This window comes from Nicotiana tabacum, chromosome 22 (assembly GCF_000715075.1).
Source record: "Nicotiana tabacum cultivar K326 chromosome 22, ASM71507v2, whole genome shotgun sequence".
Classification (NCBI taxonomy): domain Eukaryota; kingdom Viridiplantae; phylum Streptophyta; class Magnoliopsida; order Solanales; family Solanaceae; genus Nicotiana; species Nicotiana tabacum.
The window spans coordinates 8,066,843-8,081,565 of record NC_134101.1 but is presented as its reverse complement, the minus strand read 5'-3'; the positions used below and the strand labels follow the sequence as shown (position 1 = coordinate 8,081,565).

Genomic DNA, 14,723 nt, shown 5'->3' with positions numbered 1-14,723 from the left:
TATTGTTTCAACTTAATTATTTTTAGAAAAATAATATTTATTGAAAAAATAAGTTTTAGTAGCGACCAAACTTTGTCACAGAAACTATTAGTATCTGTAGCGACTAATCTCGCTACTAAATCTCATACTATAGTGGTGATAAGAGCTGCCACTGAAAGTATAATAGTTGTTGTGGCAACTATAGTCACTACAAAAAGTTATTCTTCAGTGGCGACCTTACACAAATCTACCTTGTCATTGCGGATTTTTCTTACCTATTGTAGCGCCTAAACCCGCCATTAATGGATTCTTTTTGTGGCGACCTCTAAGAGTCGTCACAAATAACATCGGTAACGGCTTTACTTGGAACGACCCAAATGTCGCTACTAATTAGTATCAGTGGCGACTGTGCGTGCATTTGTAGCGACTTCAGTCGCCACAAACAATTTGATTTCCTGTAGTGAGATATTCGGGAGAAGGTGGGCGTGGCTCCTATGGATGCCATGATGCGAGAAGTGAGCCTTAGATGGTTCGGGCACGTACGAAGGAGAAGTTTGGATGCCCCGTTCAGGAGGTATAAGCGGTTGGTTTTGGTGGGTACGAGAAGAAGTAGAGGGCGATCTAGAAAGTATTGGGGAGAGGTGACCAGATAGGACATGGCGTGGCTTTAGATTTTCGAGGACATGACCCTTGATATGAAGGTGTGGAGGTCGCACATTAGAGTTGTAGGTTAAGAGGTGGCTGAGGCTAGTCTGATAGGATTGTCTCTGACTGCTAGTGGTTAATGTTGTGTTCGCACTATTCTCCGTTTTCGTTGTGCCAAGCTTTATTTTACTGGCTATTGTTATTGCTTTACATCTATTTTCTGGTTCTTATGTTGTTGTCATTATCTCTTGATTTTTCTATTGATGGTACTGATATAGTATTTCTTTCGTCGTCTTAAGCCGATGGTCTTTTAGAAACAGTCTATCTACCCCGAGTAGGGGTAAGGTCTGAGGAGGATAGTGGAGAAGTGTGCGTACAAACAGCCCTCCTCATACCCCACTTATGAGATTTTATTGGGTTGTTGTAGTTGCATGCAACAACCATCCAAACAAACTGTTAGTATATTTTTCACATAAATTATTGGTCTTGTATAATTAGGTATTGACCTAAAACAACACGTTAAATTTCATAACAAGTTTGTAATATTACTGAAATTAAATCAGAAACATGCTATAATTAGTCAAATTACAGTGTTAGCATAAGGGAAAGAGCTGTGAACGGAAAAAAGCCAAAGACCAGTAATAAGCCTCTACTGATCCATAGTTTGATCCCATCTGAATAAATAATTTCTTCAACATCCGAAAAGGACACGCCATGAACCGCCAGTAGACTACCGCCGGCCGACATCCGATGCAGAATCGCCGACGCTTGCCTAGCCGAACATAGCTTCCTTTTCTCCTCCTTACACGTCGGCGCCGCCTACACCACCGCCGTATCACAGTGGAGTTGGACCATAAGGAGATTTCTACACCACCTTTCTTAAGCATTTAATATGAGTTTGTAACTAGTGGAACAATAGTTTGTTGTTGATATATATGTAAATTGGTGAAGTTTAATTTAATTAAAAATAATGGTCATTAGTACGTTTATGACTTTATGTACTGTGTATTTCTAGTAATGCCACATGGAAGTGTAATGGGCAAAATCACTTTTAGCCTGCAACCGAAACTATTTATATTCGGTAATCGCAAAAGTATATAAAATTTGTGTATTTTTTATATATAATATATAGAAATATATATATATGTATATATATATATATATATATATAATATATATATATTTTTAAGTTATTATTTTGAAAACAGCTATAGAGTATCATTTTCCATTATAATATTCTTCGAAAAGTAAGGAATTTGGTCTTTTTGAAATATGTATAGAGCCGGAGGTGTCAAGTGAGTGTCATCATTTGCAGCATGTTGTTTTTTTAAAAAAATAAAAGAAATGAGATTTTGATGGATAGAGATGCGGGTTACAGGGAATATATAGTTCACTTTCTGCTTAATTAATTACTTCTTAAGCAAAGTAATTGTAATATTTTAAATTTGGACGGTGGGATTAATGGGAATTTTTTTTTTTCTAGTATCTACCGGGAAAGAGCAATATGTAAAACATGCATTGCAATTTGCAAGTCATGTAACTAGAAAATGAGGATTTTAATTTTTAATAAAATTAAAGTTATATATAGTGATAACCATGACTTGCGAGTGCGTTCAAGGTTTGAATTACAGGTTTGGAATCCTATGCTTATATATACAACTAGTGAATTTGACCTCGCTTCGCTCGGTCATAAAAAATAATTTTTTGAAAGATAAAATTGTAAATTCATTGATAAATGAAAAAGAAATATACAAACTTTTTTTAGTTGTTGATAAGTAAAATAAAAGTAGAAAGAAACTAATTCATACATTTACATCATAAATGCGTAAGAAAGTAAAACTAATATGATAATAAAAATAAAAGCTTTACTAAAAAGGAAAATAAAAGAAAGAGATCATTGTATTCTTGCTTATACCTAATTGATAATCCCAATACAATCATCTGAATCTTCTGAATTGAAGTTTTGGAAAGCTTTAACTTGGAAGTTATGCACAATATTTGGCACCATTTATGGCTTTTGAGAATTGGGCCGTGGAACGTAGGTACATTGACGGGTAAGTCTATAGAGTTAGCGAAAATCCTCTAGAAGAGGAGGGTCAATATAACGTGTGTCCAAGAGACTAGGTGGGTAAGGTCGAGGGCGAAGGACGCGGACGGGTATAAACTTTGGTACTCAGGAGTCCAAAAAGGTAAGAATGGAGTGGGCATCTTGGTGGATAGGGAACTCAGAGAGTCTGTGGTCGAGGTTAGACGAGTGAATGATAGATTGATGATTATTAAGTTGGTGGTTGGAGAGTACACCCTAAACGTCATTAGCACCTATGCGCCGTATGTGGGCCTAGATGAGGAGGTTAAACGACACTTCTGGAAGGGGTTAGATGAGATTGTGCGTCAGGTTCCGCCTACTGAGAAGCTATTCATAGGAGGGGATTTCAATGGGCATATTGGGTCGACTGCAGGTGGTTATGGCGAGGTGCATGGAGGCTTCGATTTTGGGGAGAGAAACGGATGAGGTACATCGTTGTTGGATTTCGCTAAGGCTTTTGGGTTGTGATTGTGAACTCTAGCTTTCCAAAGAGGGAGAGGCATTTGGTTACTTTTCAAAATGCGGTGGCGAAGACTCAGATTGACTATCTTCTCCTCAGGAGAGGTGACAGAGGAATGTGCAAGGATTGCAAGGTGATTCCGGGTGAGATACTCGAGACGCAACATAGGCTCTTGGTGATGGACGTTGGTATTATGTTAAAGAGGAGGAAAAGGTCTACTCGAGGAAGTCCAAGAATCAGGTAGGGAGCCTTAACTAAGGATAAAGCCCAAGAGTTGGAGGGGCGGTTGTCGGCTATAGGAGCTTGGAGGAGCAGTGGTGATGCGAGCACTATGTGGTCAGCGATAGCAGACTGAATTAGGGAGGTTGCGAGAGAGGTGTTAGGAGTCTCGACGGGCATCTCTAGTGGGCACAAAGGAGACTGGTGGTGGAATGAAGTGGTTCAAGGTAAAGTGGAAGCTAAGAAGGTGGCGTACCTGAAGTTAGTGGGGAGCATAGATGAGGAGGAGAGGCGAGCATGCATGGAAAGGTATAAGACAGCTAGGAAGGAGGCTAAGATGGCGGTCACAGAGGCTAAGACTGCGGCATATGGTCGTATGTACGAGGAACTGGGGAAAAAGGCGGGGAGAAGAAGTTATTCCGGCTGGCCAAGTTGAGAGAGAGGAAGGCTCGGGATTTGGACCAAGTGAGATGCATCAAGGACAAAGATGGTAGAGTATTAATGGAAGATGCCCAGATTAAGAGGAGATGGCAGACTTACTTTCATAAACTTCTGAATAAAGAAGGGGATCAGGATATTGTGCTAGGCGAATTGGAGCATTCCGAAAGTTACCGTGACTTTGGGTACTGCAGGCGTATCGAGGTTGATGAGGTCGTGGGAGCTATGCGTAAGATGAGTAGGGGCAGAGCGACCGGGCCAGATGAGATTCCGATGGAATTTTGGAAGTGTGTGGGGAGAGCAGGTTTGGAGTGGTTGACTAGGTTGTTTAAAGTTATTTTTAAGGCGAAGAGGATGTCGGAAGAGTGGAGGTGGAGTACGGTGGTCCCATTGTATAAGAACAAAGGTAATATCCAGAGTTGCAACAATTATAGGGGTATCAAATTACTAAGTCATACTATGAAAGTGTGGGAGAGGGTGGTTGAAGTGAGGGTAAGGATGACAGTATCTGTATCTGATAATCAGTTCGGGTTCATACCGGATCGTTCGACTACAGAAACTATACACCTTGTTAGGAGGTTGGTGGAACTGTACAGAGAGAGGAAGAAGGATATGCACATGGTCTTTATTGACCTAGAGAAAACGTATGACAAGATTCCTAGAGAAGTTCTCTGGAGATGCCTGGAGGCAAAAGGTGTATCGGTTTCGTACATTATGGCGATTAAAGACATGTATGATGGGGCTAAGACTCGGATTAGGACAGTAGGAAGTGACTCTGAGTATTTTTCGGTTGTAATGGGGTTACACCAAGGTTCTGCGCTCAGTCCGTTCTTATTCGCCCTCGTGATCGACGCGTTAACACACCATATTCAAGGGGAGATGCCATGGTGCATGCTATTCGCCGATGACATAGTTCTGACTGATGAGTCGCGAGCCGGTGTTAACGAGAGGCTAGAGGTTTGGAGACATGCTCTTGAGTCTAAGGGTTTCAAGTTGAGCAGGACGAAGATGGAATACCTGGAGTGTAAATTCAGCGCTGAGCCAGGGGAAGTGGGCGTGGATGTGAGGCTTGAATCACAGGTCATCCCGAGTAGAAGCAGCTTTAAGTACCTTAGTTCGGTTATCCAGGGGGGATGGGAAATCGACGATGATGTCACACACCGTATTGGGGTAGGATGGATGAAGTGGATGTTAGCATCTGGAGTCCTGTGTGACAAGAGAGTGCCACCAATACTCAAAGGTAAGTTCTATAAAGCGGTGGTTAGACCGGCCATGTTGTATGGGGCTGAGTGTTGGCCCGTTAAGAACTCACATATCCAGAAGATGAAAGTAGCAGAAATGAGAATGTTGAGGTGGATGTGCGGGCACACTAGGATAGATAAGATTAGGAATGATGTTATTCGGGAGAAGGTGCACGTGGCTCCCATTGATGACAAGATACGGGAAGCGAGGCTTAGATGGTTCGGACATGCTCAAAGGAGAAGCCCAGATGCTCTGGTACGGAGGTGTGAGCGGCTGGTTATGGAGGGCACGAGAAGAGGTAGAGGGCGGCCTAAGAAGTATTGGGGAGAGGTGATCAGACAGGATATGGCGAGGCTCCAGATTTTCGAGGACATGACACTTGATAGGAAGATGTGGAGGTCGAGTATTAGAGTTGTAGGTTAGGATGTAGTTGAGTCTTGACTTACTTCGTACCATTGTGGGACTAGCCACATAGGATTTTTGTCTAGGATAGCCAGTGACAATGTTGTGTTTTACTACTTCGCTTTTCAGTGCATGTCCTATTTACTAGCTATCGTTTTTGCTTTGCATCTTTCTTCTGCATTTTATGGTGTTCCTATTTTTTCTATGGTTGTTGTGGTGATACTAATATTGTCTTCTCTTGTCGTTTTGTCTTTTTGTTTTTTTGAGCCGAGGGTCTTTTGAAAACAGTCTCTCTACTTCTTTGGGGTAGGGGTAAGGTTTGCGTACACACTACCCTCCCCAAACCTCATTAGTGAGATTCTACTAGGTTATTGTTATTGTTGTTGTTGTATGTCTTCTTCAAGCCACCTAGCAACAAAAACATTCAGTTCAAGTAAGAGTAGTAGTGTAAGGCCAAATGGTGAAAAATCTATATGAATAACATAAATGCCCGTGTTAAGTTTTGCAAGTTTATTTATATCTATCACATTTATAGCTGACTTCATTCATGGTAAAGAATTTCTACTAACGTTATGTCCCACAAATAAGAAATTATCAAAATAAGATAATCATCTGCTGTGACATGTTTTGGATAACTGATCACGCCCAATTATGCCTCCTAAGAGATTTAGCGGTCGTTACAAATATGATCTGGTTTACAAGTCTGGAGTCGAATCCCACAGGGAATTAACACACTAATCACAACCACTAGTTTCGCAAGAATTCAAGTAATCAACCTTCAAAAATATTGAATAATGAGTTGATTGTTTACTAACTAAACACAAGGTAATTAAAAAGCTGCAAATGTTGTAGACAAGATTGGAAAGGTCCAGGGTTACGATTTTCCTTCTCGTTGGAATCCTCCCTGCCACGTCTCATATAAATTCGCCTAGATAATCTCTACCGATCGTGAGTACTTTAGGTGTCATAATTCTCTTTCGAGCAAATACAACAATTTACTAGACGTATTCTTCTGAATTACGCTAACTGGTACTAGTTTACCGATCACTAAGAACGCACCAAGATTTCGTTATTCTTAATCCCACTTTTAAACCCTCCGTATTGATTCCTCATATACGCTAGAAGTGATGTTGGTCAACAACTACCTAAATGTGTATTATTTTCCAAGCAATACACAATATATAGGCACAGTCAATTGAGGGCCCTTCAATTAACCACAATAATCATATAGTCGAACAAGTAGAGAAAAGTAAATAGCAAATTCATATTAAACGTAGTGAAAAAGTCATCCTTCAAGAGGTTCCATCAAACCCTATGTGAGAATTTAGCTACTCATAATTGTTTGCACAAATACAAGATTAGAATTCAAAATAATAGAAAATTAGGAAGAAAGAGGAAAAAACATGAAGTTGAATTCTTCTCCTTGCTCCAAGCGTGTTCTTGTCTCTCCTAAGTTTTCTCCCCCTTCAAAAAGTGGCTAACTTCCATATTTATATGGTTTAGGGTTGAGTTGGGCCGAATTAGCTTCTCCTAATTCGGATTGGAAAAGCTGAGTTTTTCTGCTCCAGTCCCGATCTGGCGAAGTGACCCTCACTTTGCTGTCCGGGACTTTCCTGATTTCTTCTGTTTCGGTCCCGGTCTGACGAAGTGAACCTCGCTTCGCTGTCCGGGATTTTTCTCTTCAGCTCTTTTTTCACCAATTTTTCTCTCATTTGATCCTTTTCCGTGCAAGTTTATCCCTACACATAAGAAACACGTAATGAGCATATTTTTTACTTCAAAAGCGACATGAACTCCCGCAACTCACACACGAAATAACATACAAACACACTCAAAACAAGCGTTTTTCATCCTTTATCAATATCTATTTGCAAAATTTTCCATTCACAAATACAACAAAATAAAGTAGAATAAAATAGAAGTACATATTAGAATCAGAAAAAGATCACAAAAATAAAAGAAGTTTAACTTCTATACATAAACAATCTAAAGGAATTGAATACTATCAAAGCTCCTAGCAAATAACTACATATAACTGATCAAAAAATGAAGAAAAATAAATATCGTTATATACACAAAAAAATAGTTAAAAAAGAACTAATAACTGCATTGTAATAAATAAATTAGTTCATCTTCTAATGATCCCATCGATATGTGATCAATATTAAAAATAAAATTCCTCCGCATACTAAATCAATTGAAGAAAAAGAGATAGTACTATTATGAATAATATCTATGTAAAATACACAATCTATTTAAAATAGAGGGAAACTGCATAATTGTTTTTCTTTCCGCCTTGAATAACGATGATTCTAGACAAAATTGTACATTAATATTGAATTAACATATTTGATATTTAAGAATTCAATCTAATCATAATGAATAAAATAATTACATAGTCTAAGTGGTAGGAATCTAAAATGAAAATTTGGAAACCTACATCCTATACACTTATTTTAAGCATTTTTTAACACGTATAATTTTGCAAATGCACTATTAAACAAAATAACTATGCTTTTTCTTTGTTGCTCAACAAATTAAGAGATTCTTTTGTTTCCTTCCTTTTTTTCTTAAGGAAGTATATATGTGGAAAAAAAAATCATAGAGTAGAGATAGAGTTAACTCTCTAAAGAACAATCACGGGATTGCCGTCTGTACTAAGGATATTTAATCTTATTAAGGAACGGCCATACCTTTGGCTGAAAGGACACTATTTTCTTTATATTACGTTAGAATAATGTGGAACAATACCCATACAAACTGGAGAACTAAATATCAAGTGTAGCCCTTTGACATGCTTATAACCAACTACAAACCGTAAATACATGATAATATGTATGAAGTTATATTATATAATTATAAATTACCTGTCCGTTTGGAACTTCATGCGGCTATACACTTGCGAGAATATCTATGGCAAAAAAAAGATACGGTAAAACCTTTTTTTATAATACTAAGGGATGGTTCCAGATATTCTTATTCAGGTGGGACTTGTATGGAAGTAGGATGTCTGATTGGTATAAGAATTCAACGCAAATTTGTATTACTGTGAGGTTTTTTATGTTAGAATTTTAGTTTAGATTGGAAAAAAATTTCAGCCTTGGATAATTTACAATAACGAACATCCTTAAATTATACAAATATTTAAGGGCATAAAAGTCGATTAATATTTCGGAGATATTTTAGTCGTTCAACATTTAGCAACATTTAGCATAAAATATTCGTGCTTTTATAATAATATAGATAAGATTTCAAAAGGTAATCACGTAGGATTCCTAACGTATAGTATTATGTCCTAAAACTAATAGGATTATAAGGCTAATATCTAGAATTTCGGTTATGTCCTTTTATTATGAGTTATTATGGTTAATATTATAAGGTTATTTTTATAAACCGACATTGTATTCATACTTTTATAATAATATAGATAGATAGATTGATAGATATATGTGTATATACAATGAGGAAACTTGTATTTAGACTCGATCGTTTTAATCTTAATAAAATAAGCGGGCCTACGAGTCTTTAAAGTTCGTAGAAATGGCGTGGGATAGCCACGTTTCAACATGATATTTAGTTTTTATCCAGTATTACTAATGCTTAGCAAAAATAGCCACTACTCTATTAAAATTAATACGAAAAGATGTTTTTACCCTTTATTCACGAGTGTTGTGTAAATATTAAGGACATGGTGTCCTTAACATTTGCACTGCATACATGAAGTTAAGGATGCCATGTCTATAACATTTACACTGCACATATGAAGTTAGGGATATGATCTCCTAAAGTTTAACAACGGAAGGTGCAAATACAGGACACTTTGTCCTTAATATTTACACAGCATTCATGAAGTTAAGGACATCATGTCCTTAATATTTACACATCACTCATAAAGGTATGGACAATATGTCCTTAACATTTACACTGCACACATGAAGTTAAGGACACCATGTCCTTAACATTTACACTGCACACATGAAGTTAAGGACACCATGTCCTTAATATTTACCCTGCACATATGAAGTTAAGGACATGGGGTCCTAAAGTTTAACAACAGAAGGTGCAAATACAAGTTAAGGACATTATGTCATTAACATTTACACTGCACATATAAAGTTAAGGACATGATGTCCTAAAGTTTAACAACGGAAGGTGCAAATACAGGACACTTTGTCCTTAATATTTACACAACAATCATGAAGTTAAGAATAACGTGTCCTTAATATTTACACAGCACCCATGTCTAGCACGGGGGTACTTTCATCCAGGCGGATAAAAATTTATTAAGCACTGGTTGAAGAGTAAATATATTTTAAACAACGTAAAGACATCTCTAATTAGTGGCTAACTGTGTACTTCCCCTTAAATTTCATAAGAAATTTGTAGGTATGTAGAAAATGTCGATAATTTTTAGCTTTAAATGCCTAAATTATATAAATTGAGATGGAACTAAATCGACTGACATGGAGGAGGATTGATATAATTGACCCTAACTAACCTCAAATTAAGACGTAGTCTTTGTTGTTTGTTGATCATGAAAATATGCATCTTTCAAAACTCCTAAACTAGAAAAGCACAAAAAAAACTCGATAAAGTGAGGAATATTTTGCAGTTTGTAAATATTCGATATGTTTTTTTCTCTTTTTTAAAATTCTTATAGATGGAAAATTTTCATATCTGGATTCGACTTACCTTTTGATTGTTTTACCTTTTCAAAAACAGCCAAATCTTGTATTAAGCAGTAATCTAGTCAACAGAACATAAGCGGTACATACTCTTAACTAGCAAATTGAAAAAATATATTTTTCCAGAAGTCCGACAAACAAGAGAATTACCATTTGTATATATGCTTTTCTCTAAATTTGGGCCAAAGTTGTTAAATAAAATTGTGTAACTTGTGTGAACAACTTGGATGGCATGCTAAGCTCGTAGGACTTAATTATTACTCCTAAGTCCTAAAAAATAAAATTATACTTGAGTCATAAAACTGAAAAATAAAATTAACAACATAACTAAAAGGTGATAATTATGAAATTAACAACAGTTCAGTAAAAGCACCTCCACCTACGACCGCTAGGTCCTGGGTTCGAGTCACGCTGGAGGGGAAGTGTGGAAACACTATAGATCCTCCTAATTTGGGAGAGGTTTTAAAAAAAAAAAAATTATATATATGCTAGTTCATAAGTTTTTCTCGTCTGTCTCCAGTATACTTTGCTACAGTATTATGTAGTGTCCTGTTGAAGTAGCAGCATTTTACATTGAGGCATCAAGGAAAGCATCAGAGATGACATCATCTAGTTCCACATTCAGATTTTTGGCTGAAGGCAATCCAGCCACCACATTATGTTCAATGCCACACTCATTTGTTCCTCTTCTGATCTTGAAGTACCCATCCTGTCATATTGGAGATATACATTCATTTAGAGAAGAAGATAGTTTAACTTCTATACATTAATAGCATACGATTTATTTGCATCATTACGACAACATGTAACTCTCTATAGTAATCCCAAATTAGTAACTTTAAAAAATGCAGTAAATAACTTGCCAGTTACTTTATCTACAACAAGAAGCTATGGCTAAGGACTTTTTGCTCATATATGAAAATATAGGGATGAATTAAGGACATACATCACCCCAGCCTCTGTTCCAAGAATTTGCGATAAGCTGCAGAAGATATATAAGGAGATTAGATTTTGACAAAAAGATATGGTTTTAAATAGAAAATAGGAAACCACAAATTGGACATGCCAACATACCCAATAGTCCTCTCCCTGCTCACTAGTTCCCCATCCAATAAGCTTAACAGCATGGCCTCCCATACTTTGACCTGTTACGTGCTTGTAAACTCCTGACTTGTAGTGAGCAAAATCCTGTGATTGACAAAAAAAAAAGAAAATTTAACTCATTGGGTAGAGGAAAGCATTGCTGAGAAAAAGATACAATAACAGTTATGATCAAAGACAACAAACAAAATCTAACAAATCGACTTGCACAAAGAAAGAGATGATGCAGTTTTACGACACCAGGTAACTTCTGATATTGTCTTGTGGTTAGCATTAAATATCTCATTTACAAATATAAGTTTGCGAGTAAATCTCGGACAACATAAATTGGGAAGGTAACCGGTAGTTAAAGTTTCTCAATTATCATAACAGTTACACTATAGGTCACTTAAAAATAATTACATGTATCACATTTTGGGATAGGTAGGTAACCACATATAAGGTTACCAGCTCAGATAATGTCATATACGAAAAACTGTATCAAATAGTTTTAGGATCACAACTTAACATTACCTCATACACTGTAAAAGAGACCTCAACTGGTCCATTTTTGTAAATTTCTGTCATGATACTGTAGGGATCATGGTGGATTCTGTATGCATTGACACCATAATGCTTTGATTTCCTCCATAGTAGGTTCTCCTTCACACGACACTTTGGGGTGGGATATCCTGGTTCACAACCCGGGTGTGAAATCCCTCATTATCAAAGTAAGGGTCACACTGCCAGAAAAAACAACTTTATTAGTGGTTGATCAAAAAGATCCACAGTAGCTAATGGTTTTAGTGGAAGCTGTAACCTCTGTGAGGTGAAAATAAGTCAGCATTTACCTCTTCTGTGACCACACCCCTACGGATAAAGTATCGCCATGCTGATATAGGATATCCACCATCACAACCACTCCCACGTAAAAAGCCACAGCATGCTAACAGATCATTTACGGACAGAGAGATATTCTGCAATACACATTAAAAGTTTAGCATCAGTGACCATAACTACAGAAATACTTCACAAACATTTTGTGCTAATTAAGATAAGATGGTTTCCATGTGCTTGGCCCATGAAAAAGAATCAGGGCTCGCACGTGAGAGAGCATGCTGAAGATATATAAATAACTAAATAAAAATGTGTCATCTAAAGCTTTTAAATGAGGCGGTCACACAGTGCAACAGAATTTACCAAGTTATGATGGATACAGAAACGATCAGACAGAGATTCAACAGCACCAAAAGCCCAACAAGAACCGCAATGTCCCTGATCTGTGATGCAAATTTGTCCCGGTGATTGATGTGCAAAGATGGAAAGCATTAGGATCACTAAAATAGAATTATAATTCAGTAGTAGTAAGCAAGAACAAGAAGAAACTGACCTAGAATTCTTCCGATAGTGCTACATTGAGGCCAAGCTTTTCGTGCATCAAACTCTTTTGGTAGCTCCAAAAGCTTTGGATGAGTTAGAATCGGAATTCCCTCCAAATCACCTTCTCTTGCGGGCTTAACTCCAAGAAGGCGCTTAAATTGTGAAACCTGTGAATACCAAAGATGGAGATAATTATAAAAGCATATTTTCATTGTATAGCTGCAAAATAAGCAACTGTTATTGATGGTTCGAGAAAGCGCTAAACTATATGATGATATGACGACAAGAGGGGGTTGCTCCGATGGTCAGCATCCTCCACCTACGACCCCAGGATTGTGGGTTCGAGTCACCAAAGGAGCAATAGCTCCAACAAAGAGGATCACAGGGGAATCAAAAGGGGAGGGGAATTTTAAAAAAATGATGATCTGACCGTGAAATTCGAGAATCGAGGGTTGAATGCAGCTTTCCATCCAGCTTTGGCATTTTCATTAACCTCTTTGATGATTGATTCCTGCATGATCATCCAAAAAAGCTCTCTCAGTTTTCGAATTGAAGGACAAGGGCTATAACATCTTGAATCATGAAAAGAAGAATAATGTACCTGAAGGATTGCAGATTCAACTTTAGCTTCAGATATTGGCTTCTCTGCAACAACCTGCTTTCCATAAGAACACATCAATTCTATTCATCAATAGACAAGCTAAAAGCTTTTAGGAAACAGAGTTGCAATTCCAGGAACAAAAGTATGACAGTACTGTGACAAACAAAGAACTAAAGGTTTCACTTTAATCAAGATGAAACGCTTCCAACATTTCTTATTTTCGACATTATAATCCTCTTAACTTAGGAAAATTAATAAAAAATTTGTAGCAAATGCATCATATGTCTAAAGCACTATAACATAGAGGAAGAACCATAGAACAAGCATAAATTGTAACTATTCCATTATTTGTCCTCCTTTTTCTCCCCTTTCTGTATTTCTTTGTGAAGCAATACTTCCTCTCATGTTATATATAGAAACATGTAAGTTAGCTAACACATAAGTAATTTGCATCAAACCATATATTTAACTTCAGAAACATGTCTATACTTCTGTTTTCTCATTCTCACTAGGTAATAAGAAAATCATTAAAATTTATTTCTACTCATGATTTCAAGTCAACGCTTAACTAAAGCATAAAAAGTCCAAAATACCCAACAATATTTGATCTTTCTGAAGAAATACAAAAAGGGTAATCCATGTAATCATCAAAACCTATATAAATTAAACCAATAATCTAAATCCATCTAAACAAAGAAATACTCTTACTGTAGAAAGGTTCAACGAATGAAGAAACAAACCTGCAATATAAGGATACAAAAAGCACCCAAAAACAAAGGAGCTGCTAAAGACTTCAGAGTCAAGGTCATCTTTGCTTCTTTTTTATCTTTCCAGTTGTGGGGTGGAAATGGAGGAAACTCAAAGGTATATATAGATAGATGAAAAAAGAAAAAGGAGAATAACAATCAATTATTGGCCCATTCTCTTGACATATAAAAATGATGGCTTTATCAAACGGAAGATGATGGCTACTGGTGGTTTTATAAGATATATTTTGGATACTTTTGTATTGAAGAATTTAATCAAGTTAGTCCGTTTCACCTTTCCCAAAAGTCTGGTTCAAGTTGGAACGTTAGGTATTCTAGTTGGACTATTTTACAAGCAATATTGCATTCTCCTTTTTTGTTTTTTTGTGTTTGGTTAACAGAAATTTTTAAGTCTCATGTAGTCATGTGATTGGGAAAAACATCATAGGGGTGACAATTTTTGGCCAAACCCGTCCAAGGTTGGATAGTCATTGATCCGTCAACCCGTTCAAGGTGGGGTGGTCATTGATCCGTCTATTCGTAGAACCCATCTAAAGTTTAACTTTTTTTTGTCAAATTGATCCGCGAGTAACTTTGCTAAAATATCGTTAAAATATTTTTTTTTTGTTTGATGTATTATATATGACCATACAAAAGAAATATATCTTATTTGATAATTAAATAATATATAAAAAAATAATACACATTAATTAAAGCTTGGTAAGAATTGGATGGGTTGGGTATGACCCAAATTTTAGCC

At 36.8% G+C, this 14,723-nt stretch overlaps 1 pseudogene; it reads right to left on the bottom strand.

Annotated features, from left to right (window-relative positions):
* Positions 1 to 10,588: 10,588 nt before the first annotated feature.
* LOC107767394 (cathepsin B-like protease 2) lies at positions 10,589 to 14,152 on the bottom strand (annotated as a pseudogene).
* Between the last annotated feature and the right edge of the window lie 571 nt (positions 14,153 to 14,723).